Source organism: Buteo buteo, chromosome 2 (assembly GCF_964188355.1).
Source record: "Buteo buteo chromosome 2, bButBut1.hap1.1, whole genome shotgun sequence".
NCBI classification, from domain to species: domain Eukaryota; kingdom Metazoa; phylum Chordata; class Aves; order Accipitriformes; family Accipitridae; genus Buteo; species Buteo buteo.
In genome coordinates, this window is record NC_134172.1 from 52,193,529 (window position 1) to 52,216,420 (window position 22,892).

At 40.9% G+C, this 22,892-nt stretch overlaps 1 protein-coding gene across 7 annotated transcripts in view; it reads right to left on the reverse strand.

Annotated features, from left to right (window-relative positions):
* The window catches only part of TPK1 (thiamin pyrophosphokinase 1), a 320,136-nt gene that overhangs the window by 8,280 nt on the left and 288,964 nt on the right, over positions 1-22,892 (reverse strand). The gene's annotated exons all lie outside the window — the stretch shown is intronic.

Here is a 22,892-nt window from a genome sequence, read left to right on the forward strand (position 1 = left end):
CCTCTAGCTACAGTCTTTTTCCACCACTTTGCATGAAGATGAAAAAACTCACCCTCTTACAGAAACCTATCATCCTTCAATGGGTTTTTAAGTGTGATATTATTTAAACAGAACACATAGTTAATTCTTTTTCTCTTCTATTCTTTGGAATTCTGATAAATCCTGTCACATTTAGATTCATAAATTCACAAGAAGAGGCAGTAAAAGAGGATTTTAAAACACATGCATAATACAAGTCTTCCAGCTTCCGTATGGTACCATTGTTCCCATCGTTTGCAAAAATGCGCAGATACAATGATTATTCCTGTAACATCCAAACTGGCCTGTAGCTGAAATATGGGTATATGGATATTTGCTCAGTAAATACCTACACAGCTTGGGTTAAATAGGGATCTCGCTCATCTGCTCCATGGATGACAACAGCAGCACTGCCATAAACACTGCACAATAGTCTCAGCCAACCTCTTCTACTGCCTACCAGTGTGTAGGAAGAGTCCCCAGTGTCAAGTCTGCCATCAAATTTAGCACTGCTCTGGTTCCTTTCTCTGTGCTGGGGATGCGATTTTCCTAAGGGAGTTGATCTAAAGCCACTCCCTAGCCAGCTCTGAAAAACAAGTTTAAGCAGGCTAGCTTCTCCTCCTTATCACTGCTGCCAGCACTAGCTCAGCTCCATATCGAGAGTCCTGTTCTGCTGCACAAGTTGTTCTGCCACTGGGCTACAGTGCCAAAATGAAACTAAATATAATTTGACAAAGCTCTGTAAAGGCTCAGTCCTTAACTCCAGCTTCTGCTGTGTTTTGTAGGGGCAGGATAGTGGCCGAACGGTGGTGGGCTGGAACCAGTATTTGTGGCAGAACAAAGGTGGCTGTACACAAGATGCAACTGTACAATAGTGAAGATCAAAGCAGACTTTCTGAACTCTGGGAGGGGTTCAACATATTGCAGATTTAACGCCCCCCCCCCCCCCCCCCCAGTCCAGCCCTCACCAGAACTGACCCGGTCCACAGCTGCTCCTTTCAGACTTCTGGGTGACCCCCAGGAGCCGTGTATGTGCCACGGACTCTCTCAACCACCAGTTGCAGCATTTCTTGCTCCCAGACCACATGTTAATCAAGTTGCCAGACCAGACAGACTATTAAACTGTGCCAGAATAGTGGATCTGGTGCTCAAAGAGCTCCTCTGACCACAAGAAAGTGAACAGTTGCCTTTATCTCTGAACACTGGTCAGGATGCAAAAAAAGATACCTTCTGTGCGCCCTGCCACACTGAATCCCAGGACAGCTGTTGCATAGTGGCTTGCAGAGGGCAAGGGCATTGCCAGTCTTGAATGCAAACAGCAGCCCCTCTTAGCTACTAGCACTTTATTACAAATAACTGACTTCGATCAAATTAAATCCCTGACAAATAATTTTATTATGCAAGCTTTAATAGCTAATGGCACCATTTCCTAAAAGAGTTTTATGGAAACATGATATTACATTTACATGGAAAAATGAAAAGAACAAACTAGAATATTCATCCTTATGCACAAAAGGCATCATCAATAAAGCAGCTGTGCTTTTGTCTAAACCATTTCTCTGGAAGCACATAATTATTATTTAAAAAACCCACACTGATCTGCTCCTGACAGCTCACAAGGTACATATTCATCTACTTGCTCTCCCTGACAGCTGATCTATTCTAAGCACAGGTGACTAACTAATAAAGTCTATTATACTTCTAATAGAAAAGTAATTCCATTTATCTTTACCCTTCCTAGCAGCACTGCTTCCTTTCACTGCATTGAGGTGGGATGCTGTAAGAGGTTTCTAAAATGTGGTTATTTTCACCCCTACAGTTGCTGTGCATTACTTAGAATTTTAGATTGCTCTGCTTTCTTCAGGAAAAACAATTAGACACAGATAATATCACCCTGAGGATGAAGCAAAAGCAATTATTTCTGTTACAAAATGTCCCCCCAGATCTGCATGTGAACAACTAAGCTTTTTGATTTTCAATTTTATTACTTTGTCTTTCTGTTAACAAATAATTAATATGATTACTAACACCCTATATACCTCTAATGTCTATACTATTTCAATTATAAAGCCATTACTGATGCTTATTAATTCTATTCCATTTATCTTCAAACTTGCATGGTAAACTTCTGACATTTGTTGACATTCATGGAGCTGCAGCTCCTCCAAACTTGCTCACAGGAATCTAGCAAAGTTTATTTGCTGCAGCCCCGAGACAGAACATGAAATTCACCAGGAGACTGCAAACCACACTGTTTTTAGTTTAGAGTCACTCAATTGAATTAGATGGCTCTCCATGTCCTCCAAAAAATAGAGGATTTTTTTGAAATAGTGCTGCCCAGTGTGTCTTTGCAATCTCCCTTCTTTCTAAGCTATGAAGTCAGCTTTTTTTTTTTTAAATTTCCAACAAAAATGTAACTTATGACACAGCAAAGCCTATTTTAGCTAGGAATACCTGCTTCTTCCACTTCACCCACCATTAGAGCACTTTGCTTCAGGAAGGACACAGGAGTGGTATCTGCCATGTATATGAATCAGTAAGTTAGTGCATATGGCTCATTTAAAGTTTTTGTCTGTTTGCTTTTACAGTCTTTTTTTGGATGCAAGATTCAGATTCATTGTTGATGCTGCTGAATACAAACAGCTTCTATATAATGTTTGTCCCCAAAATTAAAAAAAGGAGATTCATCATTAAAGACAAGTCCTAAGTCTCATCGACTGTTAAAAGACTTTATTCGAGTGGAAAACTAGCTACTGAGGATCCTTTAGTTAGTTGTGCACTCTGGAAAAGTCTGACTGATTTCAAGTAATGATTTCCAATATGAACAATGCTCTTTGTGTTGGTGTGCTTCCTCCTCCTGACCTTTGAAAAGCCCCCCGCCCCCCTTTTGCAAACTGGCTAGCAATTCATCCTCTACATTCAGAAACACGTCATGCACTTCCAGGCCCTGTGATTGTTTGGGATTCAATGGTTTGGGGGATGTTTTCTCCTGCTTCTTCACCTTTAGGGAATACTGCCTCAGCAGGACTATACCATGCTTTCTGCCTGGGCTGAGTGGAATTAAAGGCTTCTGCATTAATCACGCAGTGCCGTGTCAGGCACTGCCCAGGCCAGGTGATGTAAGATCTTGACCCTCAAACACAGAGGCTGAATGCGCTGCTAAATTAATGTAGTGCTACATGGTGCAGTCAAAGACATTAAAGTTTTCAGAGTGCAATTGATTATATGTAGTTCCAACTTTCAAACACATTGGTCAAGATGGATTGCAACAGTCATGCCGTGGCACAGTGATGCATGTCAGCAGGCTCTCAGTTTTACTGTATGGAGGACTTGACGTTGGCTTTTAACCTACCAATAAACCACCCCTAACACACTAAAAGAAGTGGGAAGGAAAAGGAATTACAAATCCAGTAGTCACATGTAAAATAAAAGACTAAGCCAACTGCATTACAGCTTGTCTACTTCTGCCAACACCAACTAATTTCTAGCACTTGGGGTTGAAAGACTGTGATGGCTGCTATTGCCAAGTAAGGAAATATATCCTCCAACAGCCTCTTTTTTAGGCTATAGGGAGCTTCCATAAAGTAAATCCAATTTATAGCCTGCGATGTTCCTTATCTCACCTGAAATTACTGTAATCTTCAAACATTTGTCATTCCTCACTAATTATCAGTGCCTGAGGGGTATTGTAGGAGAAACATACCTATCAACAGCTAAGGAAGCCACCTTTCTGAATTTTATTTTGAACTCAAAATCAAACATACTAAATATGATTGGATCTTATTTGACATTGCTTTTTCCCATCCTGGCCATTCAGTGTACTCAACATTTTCCACCCTTTCTTGTTTTGTAGTCACTTCACAAAATGGATGACACCTAGCAGAATTTCATAGACATTAACTATCTGACCAATTGTTTAAAATCACTGTAGGTGAAATACTTTTTTCTTTTGCAAATTAGGAAAGTTTTACTGAAAGCAAAATTATCTCAGAGGAAAACAAAACTGCTACAAATTACTATTAAAACATTTCTGTTAGTTCTAGAAACAATGATAGCAGCTTAAGTTCCTCTTAAGTTCATGTCTGTCTTAAAAGTATCTGAAGGATGAAAAAACAGCACTGTAAAAGGTTTCTGATTAACCTGCCATCTACAGCAGACTAGCAGCTTTTGAGAGGTGTGGCAAAAGTGTTAGAAAAGGAAGTAAGTACAGTTTAAAAATATATGAGTGAGTATCTATCCCAGGAGAAGAAACATAGGTGTAAAAGTTTATTTCCTATGTTGTTTCTCAACTTATTTTAACTAGGCATGTTTGCTTAAAATTGAAGAAATCCCAACATGAATTTCTACTTTCAAATAAGGCAGATCAATAACAAAGCACACAGTATTTCCAAATTATAAGCATTTCTTTAACTACTGCTATGGGGTTTCCTACCAATAGTTTCAACAAGTCTGCTGCACAGTGCATTAAAAGATGGATGTATATATGACTATGCTTATAGGAAAAAATTTAATATAGCTATAATCCTTTCATTTGAATTCTTCTATGCTCTACTACCCTAAATGTTCTACAACACCCAAATAAAAAAATCTCTGATGCTTACAAAGCAAGCAGAAGTACCCAAGAATATATTGACACATCTGAAGATTAATCCTGGGATATTCCAATCAGAGTAGACACTTTTCATAATTAACCAAATGCAGAAGTCTCAAAGCAAGTGAGACCTACCACTGTATTTCACCTCTTGGAAGATGTGCAGATAGGCACATATTCCTCCTAATATCATAACTTTAGGAATATATGCTACATATCACTACAAGACATCCAGTGATATAGAAGATGCCAGTGCTTCTCCAAGGTAACCCTCAAAACCTAGAGATGTCTCATGCAAGCTTTGGATCCAACATTAGGCTTGGTGATCACTGAACAATTATATCTATTTTGTAATTTAAGGCATGGTCACCTATCAAAAGGTGTGTCACTGCTCTTGTAGAAACAGGCAGGCTTGTTTTAAGACCATCAAAATAATATCACATGCATGCCCACTACAATGCAGATTTCATGAGACCAGGGGAAGCACTTTGCAGTGATCCTCAAAATCAGACAGGAAGAAAGACTGATAAGAGCTTAAACCTTACTGAAGGGTGGGTTTAGAAAACACCAAGTAAAACATCAACATTTCCAGGAAGAGCTGGAGAACCTTGCAAGGTGTGTACAGAACTGATACAGATGAGCCCTGCAGCAATGAGGTCAGTACATGGCAAGAGCTTTGTCATGTCATGTTATGTGCAAGAGTGAAACCTGGATGATACAGATTTTGAAGTACAGGGCTCATTTACAGGTAGATAAGCAAAAAAGAGAGCAATAAAGCATCAAGCCTAAAAGCTGTGAGCAAAAATGTAGTTATATGACTTCTAACATCATCGGCTGCCAGGTGGATAAATCTCTGCGTGCTCTTTTGTAAGGGTGCCCATAAACAGTCACAGGACTCTCCAGCAAAGCACAGGACCTTTAAGGAAGGCCAGAATACTGCAGGAAGCTCTTACTCAAATATACCTGAAGTCAGTCAGCCATAAAGAATGCCTTACAGATGTCACACACACAAACTATACTGGAGGTGGACTGAAGGGCTTGAAAACTATGCTGCAGAACAGAAAAAGTCCCTCAAATCTATCATTTTGGGAGAGGGAAGGAAAACTACCAAAGATTTAACAGCAGAAAAAACATCCCTTGGAAAGCTTGCCTTGCTATAGTGCTCTAAACTCACTAAATGCAGTTTGCTGGCTAACCTATGTTGCCCACAGGTAAACACTCCTGTTAAGAAGTTTTGTTCCCTCTCTTGGATCATGGACTTCAAAAGTCAGGGGATGCTGAACACCACACTGAGACAACTCCTGTACTTTGTAGAAGACAGTATGGACAATATCATTGATGTAGTGTAATGAGCCATTTTCCTCCTCCCTACTGTGATTAATGGTGTGGATAGGAGGTCTGCTCGCTGAGCTGATAGATGTGATTCTGGCCCTGGAGGCATGCCCTATATATAGTGCTGTGTGAATACATTCATGAGAGATTGGCAGGCAGAAGCAGCTCTGGGAGCCTTTGTTATTGTCCAGCTTACTCTTTCCTGAGCTCCTCCAGCTTGCACAATCTGTGTAGCCTCTGGGAAGGCAGCTTTAGAATTGGCTTACTTGATGGAAAAAGCTGCTCTTCTTGATGCATATGATGCAAAGTAATGTGACAGTGATTGACAGCTAGGGGGGATGAGGAGAGGAAAAATGAGTTAAGTCAGGGTATTGTGTGAAAGAGCAGAAGTGAGAAGGAAAAAAAAGGAAAATTCCTCATTACCACAGCACGTGTGCAGTGGCGGAGATAAGAATTGCTGGTTTTTATAATAATAATCATTATTAAAATCAGTTAAGTTGACACAAGTTTATGATGATATAAATAGTACCCCAGTGACTACTGGATGTTTTGCTTCAAAACTTAATCTTCCCCAAATAGAAAATAGTTAATAAGTTTAGAAGTCTGCCAGTTTACTCCCCCTTCACATTTTGTGAACACGTAATGTAATGAGAATATAACCCCCAGGGCCTAGTCCTATCTGCACTTCCATTGATACACTACGCCCCTTGTGCATACATTTAAGGTGAGCCAGAACTTGCCTGCCAGCTTCTTATTCCCTTCTCCCTTATACTGCAGAACCAATTGTAATTTTTATTGAATGATGCAATTACACTGCAATGTACTGGGCAAAAGTGCGCTGCTGCTTTTGTGCTTTCTTAGGTCAAGTCTGAAAACAGCAAAAGCTGTAATTGATTCCATCAGCCTTTTTTTGTATTGAAGCAAAAGGTAACACCCAGAGAATCTTTCTTCCACTAGAAAGATGAGGAACTCAAAATTTCAAGTCTCTCACTTTGTTCCTTTTCGTGATGGTACATGCTCAGCAGAGACATCCCATTTTAGTTTATCTTCAGCAGACTGTTAGGTTCTGGACCACTAGCATGGAAAGCTGAAGTCTTGAAAAAAAAAAAACTAACGAAAGGGGAAATGATACCAACTTGAAGACGCTTGTGGCAAAACTGGAGATAATAAAATACATCAAGGAGGAAAGAGCTTATTTGAACAAATCCCAACTGGCTCTTATTCTTAGTGCTGAGTAAAATACCCATTTCCAGAGCTCCAGAAGACATGCTGGAAACCACTACTCATTGCTGCTATTTGGAAAGTTTTACAAGCGTCTCTAAGAATATGCCATACTCGCATTCAGCCTAAAGGAACTACCATCATTAGTAAACAGGTTATGCTGTAGTTTTCCTTCTGTTGCGTATGTGCATGCAGCTCTTTATAACAAAGTCATAGCAGACAAGGTTAGGAAATGACATGCACAGCAGTTGTCTGTCTGTCAATACAGAAACTTTTTCTTCCAGAACAGAAATGAAATGTTGGATTTTTTTGATTAAATTCTGACCTTCTACAGGTACTAGTATCAGACTATATGCCACAGCACGCTCAGTTTGATGTAGCATTAACACCAGTATTTTAACAAGTTCTGCATGGAATTGTGATTGTCTAAACCACTAAACCATCCCCTCAAAACCCCTTAACTGTTAACGGGACTAATTTCAGTGTATGCCCCTCTGAAAATCCTGGAACTCAAACCCCACACACATTATAGAAGGCTGTAATCCAGGGTCATCTTTGCAAAAAATCTGCAAGTCAAGGTGGGTCATGACAGGTCAAACTTTGAATATATTTCCTGCTTTGAAAACACCTGGTAGATCTCTCTATCATTCCTTAGGGAGATTGGGTTCAAACAGTACAAATCTTCAGGCCATTTGAGTATGTCCACTATTATCTTCAGGGACAACTGCAATTCCAAGCCATATGCACGCTCATCTTTAGGGTAAATTCATACCTAATTTGGACCTTATCTGGTCAGTCTAGTTCTGTGTTCTTTTCTGCAGGCTACAGTTCAGAGAGGTACTAAATCATGTGCTTAAGCTAGGTCCACACAGACATGTCACTGATATCATATAAACATCAGTACACAGCCTGTGTTGTGCTGAATCGAAGTCCAAAAGATTCCTTTTAAAACCTCTGACCATGCAACATGATGGATAAAGGACAGAGAAATCTGTAACCTCTCACAACATCTAGACCCACCAGTGCCTTTAATTCTTCATTTAAAAAGCAAGCAAAACAAGACAAAACTTAGCCCAGCAAAGCCCTTCTACTTTTAAATTAATCTCTTTATTTATAACCTTAATGATAGTAAGATATGTAATAACATGGTATAGGAACTCCTCTCTTTTCTCCCCAAAGCAGTGTTTCTTACAATGATTATGGTAATTTTTCTTGTCTTTTGATTAAATGAAGGCAGCGTGCTTCACTTAGATATGCCTTGCCTGAGCCAAGCTGGCTTTACATTTTGGCACACACACAGAACTCCAAAACTGAAAAAACCTTTGCTAAGAAAGATCTATCGTTCAAAACCTACTCAGTCTTGACACTGTGTATGTAGCCTTTTCCATTTTTGTTGCAGCTTGCTTATGGAGGAGGGAAGTTTTTTTATGTGTCACTTTAAACCAAAATTGGGTTAATGACAATGAGCCAATTTCAGGAACATGTGAAAGTCCTGTGCTACTTTTCAAGAAATGGTACATGCAGGAGTTATCGTCCCCCCAATCTCTCAAACAAACACCCCTTTCCCACCCCCCACTACCTAAACTAGAGAGGTATGTTTAGAAATTCATCCTATGAAGTGATCTAGACATTCTGACGGCTGCAATTTATCAACATAAATTACTGCACTTCACAGCAAAGCTTCTGTCGTAAGAAAACACCACGTGCCCTAAATTGCCTGCTGCCCTCTTCAATAATCAGCCTAGTTTTTAAGATGTAGAGATCCTCTGATAAAGGACACCTAGGTGCATACAGCGACAAAAAAAATTGAGTTTCATACACATCACTGGAAACGTCCACACACTGCTCTATTAATCTTTAGATTGGGGTCATTTTTCTCTTGAGATGTGGTAATAGATTACTTCGAGAGAAAATGGGGAAGAGCACCCAGACAGAGGCCCATTTAATACTAAGCAACCTTGCCTCCTTCCTTCTTGGTTTAATCCTAAAAAGTATCTAATGGCCAAAGCTGCTGTTAACTCTGTATTGACCAACACCAATGCAAAAGGAGTGCACAATGTGTTGGTAACGTCAGTCTGCTCCTACACCTTCTCAAGCACCCTATGCTGGCAAGACCCACGCTAGCACTGCTCCTCTTCTCTCCCTGATCACAGCCCATTTCGCTGGTTCCAGTGTCACCACCCACCTGCCCAAGACCTCCTCAAATCCCCTACCCAACCTCCTTTGCATTTCTCTCTCTCTTTGTTTCTCTGGGAATCAAAATCTACTCGCTTCTGGAAAAGCACAGGAGAAAGTGGGCAGGTTCTGACCCTGTCCTTTTTCCTGTGGAGATTCAGTCTCTAGATTACCACAGATAGAAAAGACTTTCTCTCCCCTCATTCCTCAATCCCTCTGGATGAGCCTCAGCACGTTTTTTTGGTTCAGGACCTTTAAAACTACAGGAGGAAAAACATACTTGAAAGTGCCTTAGAGGGACTTACAGAGGGAAGTGGCCTCACTTTCTTCAGTACCTTTGCCAGTCCTGATTTTTATAGCATTTCTTCCCATGTGGACTCTGAAAACTGTGATTACCAGCAACATAAGGAATTCCCACCACTGTGTTTAGGGGCACACTTCACCCACAGAGCAGAAATCAGGACTGGGAACTGAAATCAGTGGAGTTCCCTCAGTGCAAATGACTGAGAACAAGGGTGTCCTGCCTTTGCTCATTAGGGTACAGTCCCTTGTCTGTGGATTATCCCTGCTGGGTTCCTCCTCTTTCACCATATGTCCTTCATTCTGCAAGTCAAGGAGATGGTCTGTGAGGGTGGAAGAAAAGCACATTGTTCTTCGCCACTCCTACATCAGCTGAACCGCCTGTGGAGGCCATATCTATAGGCATAAACTAAAGTAGTCCCAAGCTGCTGCATGGTATGCTGGCATCCAGCCTGCCTCCTGGATGGCTCAGGAACACCAGCACAGGGAAGAACAATTCAGTGGTTTAACGACATCACTGCTTTGCATCTCTGCAGCCCTCTGGTGTGCTTACAGCTCCGGAGAGCCTCAAAATTAAGCTCAGATATATTTCTCTCTGTTCACAGTAACCTCAAAACACCTCCTCCTGTATAACACAGTACACACCAGCATTGTTGAGATTAAAGGGTTCTGTTAGGATTTTCACTGCATCTTCCTCCTTCCAAGATATCAGTGTAAGCTTTTCTGTATTATTGCCCATACAAGTTTCTCAGGATGCACCCATCCTTTAAATGATGACTTAATGTCTTAAAAGTTTTAGGCTCTTCATTAGCAGTTAGGAAAATAGGGTGGCTGCATTTTGAATTTTTTGGACAACACAGACTGGACTTGATTGAGAGACAAGAAAGGTATTTCTATAAGGAATAAACTGAAGTATTACCAGGTAGTCCCATATATAATGGGACAGTATAATACTAACCAATTCTAACATATTCTCTAAAGGTCCTGTTCTATTTCTCATTTATTTCAGTCTTGAATCCCTAAATGTCACTTGTCCTGTGGGAGATTATTATAGACCCTCATTGATATTAATGACATGTGCTTTACAGAGCCGGCAACGCCCCAACAGCATCAGACATTTAGAACTTTAGAAGGGGATGCTCTTCCATTATACTTTATCATAGACAATGTGAAACTCTGCCTCTCCACACTCTGGGAACATCACTCCAGTTTCACAGCAGGGATGACTTGCTCATTTTACTGTTTCTTGCCATTTAGAAGCTACACACCTTATTTTGCAGAACTTTCCCCCTCCTTTTCAGGGCTTGTGCCAGTCTCACAATTGCATGGAGGGAAAAGAACTTACTCTGCTTCTTGGGAGAAGCTGCACAAATGAATGATGAAAGTCCATAGTGGAAGCACCTTGCAAAAAAAGACACTGAGAAAGAGAGGCCACATATTGGTCCTACCTGGAAGCTAAACCATAGGTAGACAAAGCAATTTTTGGCTGCCAGCAATGGTGTTGAATATCTGCACACAACAGTTTGAGCACCAACTCCAAAGGTTTTTTTTTACTCTAACTAGGTTGTAATTTTTGTTCCCAAGTCACTGCGCAGAGAGAAAAAAAAAACAAGTGGGGCACCCAGTGACATTATGGGGGATAAGGTGAAGGTAAGATGACAGTGCTTACTTCTTCACTAAAGCAAAGCATCTGCCACTTTGTTAATACTCCAGTATGCCCTGCTCTCACGAGAACTGTGAAGGCGGCAATGATTAAAGCCAGTTCCGACTGGGGAAAATGCATGTTATGCTGACCTCAAAAGTGTAATTCAAAATTTATGTTGCTACACCCGCCACCCAAGTGGTCCACACTCTAATCCGAGGAACCATCTGTGTAGATGTAGGTATAGCACGTACACAGTCTCAGGAAAGGCACCCTGGACTTATCATCAGGACGACAGGGAACAAAAGATGGTCTACTATCAATCCCTCCTGCCTAAAAAAATAATTTCAAGTGAAGCTTATGACCTAGGAGGTAAAAAGTTACTGAACTTAGTCCTTAGAGAGGCCCCTGCACTGACCCAATCAGCTGTAATAGCTCAAAGAAGCCACCACAGACTGCTCAGGGCAGTTTTCCTGTAAATAGACAGCTGTGAACGTAGGAGACTACAGTGGCTTCCTGCCAAAAATCTGCATTTTAATAACTTTGTAACTGCATATTTTTGCAATCTGTTAACTCTGACTTATTTTAAGAACATCCAAGGAGTAAAACAGTATCACCATCAGATTTTCTGGTACTTTAAATTTCATAATGAAGTTTGCAACAACTCAGTAATTACTGTGAATAATTCATAATAAGGGTTATAATGATGTGACACATTTTAGTGAATCTCTGAAATTTAGGATGTTTAGGTGATAAAAACAAAATCAAAATTAAATTCAATAGTAAATATTAGAAGAAAAATAATTAAATTCTATAATTAAAAAAACAGATCGCGAATCCAGTCTGGGTGGTGGTGTTGCTATCAGGCTTGTGTAATTTCATTAGAAGTGATATGCTTTAAAGATGAAGCATAATTTTAGTGAAAACGGCTGTGATCCTGCAAACACCAGCATCCATAGGCAAAGCCATGCATATGAATAGTCTCACTGCACAACAGGACAACTTGTGTGCAACTGTTTGCAAGACTGTGGCCCCAGTCACAGTTTGCACAACAAAACACTTAAAAAAATAAACCATCTTAATAAAAATAATGTGGAATTAAATCCACTTTTACTTGGTCACGCTTTTTAGGTTAGTGCTACGAACAATGTATTGGGTAAGGGATACGGAACAAGTTTCAAAGTCCCTTTGCTTAAAGAAATGGAGTCAAGCATACCTTGGCTCACTGTATCCTTTTCATCATCCAATATTCTGAAACTGTGATGCCTAAAGCAGCTTCCAGGGACAGCCATGAGACACCTAACTGCAGTATTTCTTCCATGTACTAATAACTTGAAAATCTTGTTTCACTTGAAATGGAAGTAATAGGCTTTTTTACATCTTCACTCTATACAGTTACGCTGACTGACCATTCAAAGCCAACCACTTGAATTCCAGTACTTAAACAGAATAATAACATAAGTTCAATTTTGTATTTGTAATGCCTTTTTCTAATTTTAAGTCAAAATCTTAACAATGGAAAGGCTTGTTGTTCCATTTCATGAGTGGAAGAATGAAAGCCCACTTCTCTTACCTCTTTTTCAAAGGAGGCAGCAGACTGAAATGAAAATCAAGTCTCTAGCTTCCAAGACTGCCACCTAGGAGCTGCCTCATAATAAAGCAGACAAATATTTAAAACCTAAAATGTACGTCTCCAAAGGTTGATCAGGCTGAATGGGCAGTGACTGACTGCTCTTCTTTCCCCTTCCTGAGAAGCAGTGACAAAAGCCCTTTGTGGGCAGGTGAATTTGCCAGCCCCAGTATACACTGGGAGGGACAGTGAAAGACTGCTAGAAGTATGGTTTAAGGTATAGTTGTGCAAGCATTCAGCCCAAGAGGTGGACGGCTTTTTGTCATGTGTGTCTCCCCCCCCGCCCCGAGTTGTCATTCCTTGCCATTAGAGTTTATTTCCTCAGTAAGGTGTGTGTTTGGTAGAAAGAGAGAGAAAGAGCTGGATGACAGATCCTGGTGACACGTTTGCCACATATAATGATATACAGATGTGAATTTCATTATGCTTTGCAAAAGGAAACACAGTGTTTTCACCTAATTCTGAAGAATGCAAGGAGGTTTTTTTTTTAACCTGAAGATTTAGCAATGACCTTCTTGACAGCTTGTTGCAATTATTTTTCTGTTATCTCATTAATCTCTCAATTATTCTCTTCAATAGCCACTACTACAGGTACCTTAGCCCTCCAGTTTGAAACAGTATCACTTAGTCCCAGTAAAGCCTCTAATGTACCAATTTTTACCAACAATGAATGAAACACTGAGAGAAAATAAATTGGAGTTGCAAGTGTTTAATACTGGTTACTAAATACAAGAGAATAAATATAAGATCCTAGAAGGATGGCAGCCATGGTAGATAAGATAGTTTTGTTATATATATGGAATGCAAACTCTCCCCACCTTCCTAATGCCACAACTATTCTAGTGGCAAGGGAAACATAGCAGTCTTTTCATCCCCTTGTCAGCTCCAAGAGGCAAACTGAAGAGCTTTATTCACTAACAAATGTAAAGTAATAGACAGTGAAAGACCATTCTCAGAAGGTTCTCCATCAGTCATCCACTAAGAAACCTTCATTGCTATGGCAGCAACAGCAACACTTTCTAAGCAGGGGCTTCCGGTAGCTGCTTCAAGGCTCAGTGTTGCCATAGGAGGAAAGTAACATTTAATTTTACTTCTTTATTGGTGGGTGGGAGGGACGGGAATGTAATAAATGACCCCTGACATAAGGCATTTCATGGAGAATTGACCAGTTGGGATTAATGGCCCTTGGCTGCATTTGGGCTATAAAATTTTTCAGCCGGCCATTAATTTTCAGGAAATGCTCTGTGCCTCAGTCATTATTACTTAAATAAAAACATATATTGTATATATGGTCAAATCAAATTATGGCTAGAATTTTGTCAAGCACAGATAAGGGTGTAAATTTACTGTGTTATTAAAGCTTTTCCTTTTACATTCAGATAACTGTAGTTTGGTAGTGGGAATAACTGTTATACACGCCCAAAGAAAACACCCTTGCTTTGTCCTTGTGTAGAGCAATCACAGCATTAGAAGCCAGGATAACTATTTAAAAAAAAAAATCATCATCAATTACCTTAATTTTCCTGTTATGATCACAAAGAAAAGTAGTGTACATATATGCACAGATGTTCAATGTAATTACACCTAACAATATGTATACTTATCACACAAAAATATATGCAGTATATTAAACAGAAACCTGTTGTTGTGGTGTGACATTTTTGAAATGAATTTGGGCTGACTGCATTAATTACACATGCCAAAGCTGTAAGTGCATAGTGCAGATCATCCTAAAGAAAGGCTAATAAAACTTTCCTATCACACTTACGTTCCCTGTTCTTTGCTGCACATAGCAGGAGCGCCAATTTATAAAAAGGCATTTAACAAAATTTTATTGAAGCTATGGCTTGCAAGCCTGAGTCTGTAAAGCCAGGTACTTCAGCTGCCATCAGTGAAACCATACTGTGATATGAGAAAGACTATAACCAATAAAAATTTAGAAGCCTCTATAAATGACTTCTTAAAATAGATTTTCTATACAAGTGCCTTGACTTGAAAATCTAACGGTAAGGCCTGGACCGATGATAGGTATATGGTCCAGCATAGTTAATATTAATGTAAGCTTTTTACCAATAGAGAGAAGGAATTTATAAGCTTACCAAAGATTACAAAGCATCTATGTAGAGCCAAGGATGATCCACAGATATCTGACTTTAAAATCTTGAACACTTTCTATGTATACCGAAGTGATGTTAGTTCATGTCTGGAGATGTTTTACCTTTATGAGATGCAGTTTTTCTTCCACCCAGCCTGAAGCAAGCATGCCTACTGAGGTAGGCTGTGTCCTTACATGTGGCCCCACTGAGGACGCAGCAGAACATGGACTGATTTTGAGGTGACAAAGCTAAGAAAGGAACAGTGAAGCTTCACTTCACCCCTGCAGTAGCCTGGTCCCCAGCAGCAATGGGGGACTAATGCCATTCCCTGTCTCTAAAGGGAGGCAGGGCTGGACATCAAGCTCCATGCCGCCCCTCAGCAGCTGAGGCTGACGGGACATCTGCAGTGCGTGCCAGGTCACCCCAACACCCCTGAAGGGCGATACTGGGTTTTACACTAACTTTACAATACCACTTGTAGAAAATGAAGGACATTCTAAATCCATGTCAACAACACCCATTTATTGCAGGGCAAATACCAATGTTATTTATGTTTAAATTCACTTCATTCAAATTCATGGGTGTGCTGTCTCTATCCCTCTCTCTCACCTCCCTCCAGCGGGTGCTGGGAGCCCCCACATCCTCACTGTGGTGCCCCTGTGATGCTCTGACCATTCCTCCTCCCTCTCAAATCCACCCTCATCTCCAGCATGGGCAGGCATTCTCCTCCTTCATCCAATTATTGCACTCATTCCTCTCATGCTCGCTTCCCCACACCAAGAAGTGCCTTCTCCCTTAGCAAAATAATAACTTGAGTTTTAAAAGCTACTCAGCGCCTGCAGTTTGTCAAGTGAGAAGGGAGTTTGCCCCCAACACATGAAAACGTGCCTGTTTTAGAAAGAATTTCAGCTTTCCAAATCATTGGCCATTCCTAACATCTCCCAAAATGGTCAGCCTCATGCCTTGTTAGCTCTGTAGATCGCACAAAGACTTTAAAGCAGCGTGATATTAAATGTTCTAAAAAATGACAAGACCAGGAGAGGGCCCAGTGTAATGCGAGTTTTATACTAATATACAACCAGTGAAATAACGACTTACTACCTCCACACTTCTTGGACACATTTGAAATAAAGGAAATAAGATTGCATGTTCTGATTCACCTTGGCCTTCTTCAGCCTTGTACTTAATGTAGTCACTGATATGCAAACCAATTTTATCAAGTCTCAAGAGATTATTTTGGCAGGTACTAATGACTGAACCAAAAAAACCAGGTTTGATCAGGCTCTGACACCAAATAGCTGCATATTCAGCTCTAAATTTGCATTTCCTGGCAACTGCCCATTTACTGTGAATACACACAGCTGCCAAAAAAGTGTTTTGTAAGGACACAGCAGTGGACAAAATTTATTCTCAGATCCTAGCCCATGTCCACCCCAGCAATCCAATGAACCACAACTGAGAAAGTGGCCAAAATTTTCTTTCCTTTTTCATTCTTTGTACAGAAATGCAACTTTTTCTACACACTGTATTAAACTATAAAAGAATCAGAAAACAAATATTAATTTCTGCCATAAAAGCAATGAGCAAATGTAGCAAATATTTTACATTGTCATTTCTGTAATCGGTACTGCAAAAGTTGGTGAAAAATGCATATCCACCTTAAAAGGCAGTGAAACCCTGTAATGAAGGTTAATAGTAATTATTACATTTAATACACCAAACAGATGGAGTGTAAGAGATCATATGGTGTGAAAGATACAATTCAAACAGTCTTAGCGTCCTGGAAAAATACAAAAACAATAAAGACAGAGATATTTCTATGCCATGGATTCAAATTCTTTTTTGAGTAGATAAAAGGCAGAAAGACACCATTAGGTGATATTGCCACGTACCCTATGCACACAAACATACTTGAAAAACAATTAGGTAAGAAGAATCATGCTTTAGATATACAGATGAAGATAATGGTCAGACACGGTCATCACAAACGAGTATGTCTTACCAGCATTCCAAAGAAATGTATCAGCTGACAGACGGACAAAACAGCAATACTGTTAAAAAATTAAAATTAATTTTTTCAAAATTCTTTTTTTTTAAAAAGGAAAATGCTTTCTCTAACAGCATGGTTATAGGGAGATAACAGCACTAGCTGTGACCACTGGTTAATGCAATCCACTTGTCTCTATTGCAACATTCTCCTTGCTTTATTTTCCCCTGTTAATCACAGAATCATAGAACGGTTTGGGTTGGAAGGGACCATAAAGACCATCTAGTTCCAAGCCCCCTGCCATGGGCAGGGACACCTTCCACTAGACCAGGTTGCTCAAAGCCCCATCCAACCTGGCCTTGAACACTGCCAGGGATGGGGCATCCACAGCCTCTCTGGGCAACCTGTTCCAGTGCCTCACCACCTTCACAGTGAAGAACTTCTTCCTTACATCTAATCTAAATCTACCCTCTTTCAGTTTAAAGCCATTGCCCCTTGTCCTATCACTACACACCCTTGTAAAAAGTCCCTCTCCGGCTTTCTTGTAGGCCCCCTTTAGGTACTGGAAGACCGCTATAAGATCTCCCTGGAGCCTTCTCTTCTCCAGACTGAACAACCCCAACTCTCTCAGCCTGTCTTCATATGAGAGGTGCTCCAGCCCACTGATCATCTTTGTGGCCCTCCTCTGGACTTGCTCCATGTCCATGTCCTCCTTATGTTGGGGGCCCCAGAGCTGAACGCAGTACTGCAGGTGGGGTCTCATGAGAGCAGAGAAGAGGGGAAGAATCATCTCACTCGACCTGCTGGCCAAGCTTCTTTTGATGCAGCTGTCCTGGTTTCAGCTGGGATAGTTAACTGTCTTCCCAGTAGCTGGTACAGTGCTATGTTTTGAGTTCAGTATCCGACGAATGTTGATAACACTGATGTTTTCAGTTGTTGCTCAGTAGCGTTTAGACTATAGTCAAGGATTTTTCAGCTTCTCATGCCCAGCCAGGGCACAAGAAGTTGGCACAGGACACAGCCAGGGCACCTGACCCAAACTGGCCAACGGTGTATTCCATACCATGTGACGTCCCATCTAGTTTAGGAACTGGGAAGTGGGGGCAGGGAATCGCCGCTCGGGGACTGGCTGGGTGTCGGTCGGTGGGTGGTGAGCAATTGCACTGCGCATCATTTGTACATTCCAATCCTTTTATTACTACTGTTGTCATTTTATTAGTGTTATCATTATCATTATTAGTTTCTTCTTTTCTGTTCTATTAAACCATTCTTATCTCAACCCACGAGTTTTACTTCTTTTTCCCGATTTTCTCCTCCATCCCACTGGGTGGGGGGGGAGTGAGCGAGCAGCTGCGTGGTGCTTAGTTGCTGGCTGGGGTTAAACCACGACAGCAGCCCAGGATAGTTGGCTTTCTACGCTGCAAACGCATATTGCCAAGTCATGTTGAACTTCTCATCAACCAACACCCCCACGTCCTTCTCCAAAGGGTTGCTCTCAATCCACTCATCACCCAGCCTGTATTTGTGCTTGGGATTGCCCTGACCCATGTGCAGGACCTCGCACTTGGCCTTGTTGAACTTCATGAGGTTCACACGGGCCCACCTCTCAAGCCTGTCAAGGTCCCTCTGGATGGCATCCTTTCCCTCCAGCGTGTTGACACATTGTCAACAATCAATGTATTCAATTATTTTTGTAAGTCTTTTTGCAAGATTGAGAGCCTTTTGAGACAGGGGTTGTATATATGCTGTCTGTTCATACACTGCTTCTTCAAGCCTTGGTTATAGTTTCTAGACATCAAAGAAATGACTGAAAACCAAAATTTCATCAGCTTAGAAATACAACTATGGTGGGTTGACCCTGGCTTGATGCCAGGTGCCCACCAAAGCTGCTCTATCACTCCCCTCCTCAGCTGGACAGGGGAGAGAAAATATAACAAAAAGCTTGTGGGTCGAGATAAGGACAGGGAGATTACTCACCCATTACATCATGGGCAAGACAGACTCAACTTGGGGAAATTAGTTTTATTTATTACCAATCAAATCAGAGGTTAATGAGAAATAAAACCAAACCTCAAAAACACCTTCCCCCCACCCCTCCCTTCTTTGCGGCCTTAACTTTACTCCTGATTTTCTCTACCTCCTCCCCACCACCAGTGCAGGGGGACAGGTAATGGGGGTTGGGGTCGGTTCATCACACCTTGTCTCTGCTGCTCCTTCCTCCTCAGGGGGAGGACTCCTCACTCTTCCCCTGCTCCACTGTAGGGTCCCTCCCACGGGACACAGTCCTCCATGAACTTCTCCAGTGTAAGTCCTTCTCACAGGCTGCAGTCCTTTACAAACTGCTCCAGCGTGGGTCCTTTCTGCAGGCTGCAGTCCTTCAGGCACAGACTGCTCCTGCACAGGCTTTCCCATGGAGTCACAGCCATCTTCAGGGGCATCTCCCTGCTCCAGCGTGGGCTCCTCCTTGGGCTGCAGGTGGGCATCTGCTCCCCTGCTCCCCTCCATGGGCTGCAGGACAGCCTGCCATCTCACCAGGGGCTGCAGGGGCATCCCCTCCTCCGGTGCACCTCCTCCCCTCCTTCCTCACTGACCTTGGTGTCTGCAGAGGGGTTCCTCTCACATTCCAATCCCCTCACTCACTGCAGGTTACCCTTAAATCTGTTCTCCCAGAAGCACTACTGCCATTGCTGATGGGCTCGGCCTTGGCCAGAGGCAGGTCCAACTTGGAGCCAGGGAAGCTTCCAGCAGCTTCTTAAAGGAGCCCTGTAGCCCCTCCCCCGCTACCAAACTCCACCACACAAACCCCAAACAAATGGACAGATACTTAAGTATATAGTTTGATTTTAGAAGTACGAATCCAAACACTTCCAGAAATGTTAGCAGTAATCTGTGCTACACCTAAGCAAACTAAGGATTAAGGGGTGAAAGAAGTAATCTTTATTTCCAAGACTTTTGGAGATTTTTAGCTGTAATAGTTATTAAACTTGGCTATCAGAGGGAATTTGTTAAGTATCTCTGAAAAATCATGCCACTTAATACAGGGCTTAATTTTGGGGTGTAAACATTTTGGTCATGGTAGCACGGAAAGCGCATAGTTGGGGAAAAATACCTAATACCTTTTGCAGTTTAAAACTGTACTATACCATTATTTTCCACATCAGCCCAAACTCCTTCAACTTCCTTTTGCACATGAAAAATAATCTGTCCAACACTGAGAAGCAATTATCAGTTCCTGTGTAATGAATCCCTTATGCTTGTAATTAATGTATTTTAGCTTTAAAACAAAACAAATCTGAAGTTAGTAAGTATTTCACTACACTTTCTTGTTTGTTCTACAAAAAAAAACCCCACCAGGCAGCCAAAGACTATCAACATATCTTCTGATAGCTTTCAAAGTATTTTTGCCTAGGTTATAAAATAATTAAAGATGGTTGAGGAAAAGAATTTGCTCATACTGCTTTGAATGATATCATGATGTTATCAGCCTGAGACAATTAGCTACTTATTCATATAATGCTGAAGTATTTTTTCCTACATGTCAGTCCTTATATACATGGATTTGGCATGCATACATACTTGCAATATATGCATGTATTTCACAAAATAAATCAAAAGCACTGTCAACAGTATAATTTAGTCACTTTCAACTGGTGCTGACAATGAGCATGAGAATTATTTGGCTCCTTCATACTCATCCATTAAGAGAAAATTTTAAACACTTGCTCAACAGCTATTTCTTCTCCTGCTTCCTGCCTCTTTGATACTGAGGTGTTTTGAATCAGACCCTTGAATTACAATTTTGCAAGTGGTTTTGCCTGTGGAATGTTCTGAACCTGACTCGGTACTGTGTTTATTCCAGCAGTGCTGAAAGGTTTCTGTTCAATGCAAAGCTCAAGTTGTGGCAATGCTGAATTCAGCCCTGATGTCTGAGCAGTTTTGAAATCTCACAAGGTGAGAAACAGCATGAGCTTGCTTGATCTTGGTATTCAGACCTTTTGCTCACTCCTGACTGAACAGGCACAACGGGTCAGAACACTGATTGGGAAAGAGAAATTTCAGGCCAAAACCCTACAGTGAGATGCTGTCTCCAGAAAGTTTAACATGTTCTTCAGAACAGTGAAGATAGATTGCTGCTCCCAAGTAGCACTGTGATCCACTTAGCTGCGGCATACAAAAAAAATTTTGCTCCTTCTGCTTTCTGATACCTTTCATCACTCTTTATGTAGGAAAGTAAATAGTTGATGCTGGCCCGGCACCTGGCCAGTCATTGCCCTGTTCATAAATCAGAATAAAACAAACATCGCTTTCTCCACAGTGTAATCAGGACACAAGTTCCCAGTTGATGGTATTTTCAGCTGTCAGGTTTTCATATTTATCTTGTCTTTTGGAAATCAATCCTATACAATGTGAACAGGGAAAGGTGGAAATGAAGAAGACCAAAATTTGCACAGTATCATTCCTCAAGTTTTCTTATAAATCCATAAGGCACCTCTCACGCTCATGTAATGGGCATGTTATAAATAAAAAAAAGAGAAAGAAATCATCCCTGCAAAGTAAAATCAACAACAAATCCAAGCCTTTCACCCTACTAAATGCTAGAAAAATGCATGGAAAAGAGATCCCCTCCTCTTAAATAATTTAAGGCAATATATTTATGCCAGTATAACACATTGGTTATGCTTCCAGTATTAAATGGGAAAAAAAGTTTTCCTTAAGACTCAAGCTTTACTGGAAAAGAAACAACAAAAAAGACATTTATAGTGGAACAAAGGCTTTCTCACATGGAATCAGACCTGTATAAATAAGAGTGTGTTTACAGACCTGTATAAATAAAGCCATTGTATTAGGCCAGTATTAACTCACTTGCAACTTCTGATGTAATTGACATATAATTGATAGAGCAATCTATTTTCAAAGATGGTTTGCATTGGTCACGACAGGCTATTTTCTTCCAAATTCTGAGATTCATGGTTCAGCTTTCTTTTAAGTGGCCCAAGAAAGATGTGGAGATAAGCAAAGGGCCTCAAGACTTCAACCACTGTCAACAAAGATGAATATATATTTTTTAAAACTTTGATAAACTTTTTAATACTGTTTTAGTTCTGTCTTATTTTCAGTAACTGCTATCACCTCACAAACAAGCACAATGCAAATGCATTTGAATCATAAAACTTCCTCTAATAGTCCCAAGAGTAAGTATTCAGAAAATTTTCTTTAGACATCTAATTTAATGTCAAAATATTAATAACTCCAGAATTGCACAGAATAACCCCATCATTGCCTTCCACCACAGTGGAACTGAGTTGCCTGACTTTGAGCCTCTAAATCATACCTAAACTAGAAGCATAAAGTAATTCAAAATAGGTGGTAGAGATGCCCCTAAAAGAGGTTTCTGGAGGACTCTTCTAAGTCACTTCTGATTCACTGCTCATGACCTTCTTGAAGATTGTGGATCACAAGCCTACAGAAGTGGAAGGCCCAACAGCAGCAACGCAGAAACGTGTAAATAATTGTAGTGTCCACCTTGAAAGTGAAGTAATTGTCTTCATATCTTGGATGCACTGAGTACTAGCAGGCCTTTGAAACAGACCTGAAACCTGTATTCCACAGAAGGAGAGGCCAGGAGTGAAGAGGGGGATATTTTCTTCTTTATTGCAGCTCACTCAGGTTCAGGAGAACTCAGTTTGGTGTCATCTACAGGGGCAAACTTCTAGGGGAAGCAGACCACTAAATAGCTTTTGGTAAGAAATGCCAGCCGGCATTCATACTTGCCACCTCACCTGCAGGTGCTGTGGAGTGGAAAAATCAAGAGACAGCCCAAACACAAGTGAAGTTTAAATAAGACTGGTGTGAATCATGACTGTAATAACCAGCTCACCTGGGGCATGTCTCCTATGTGT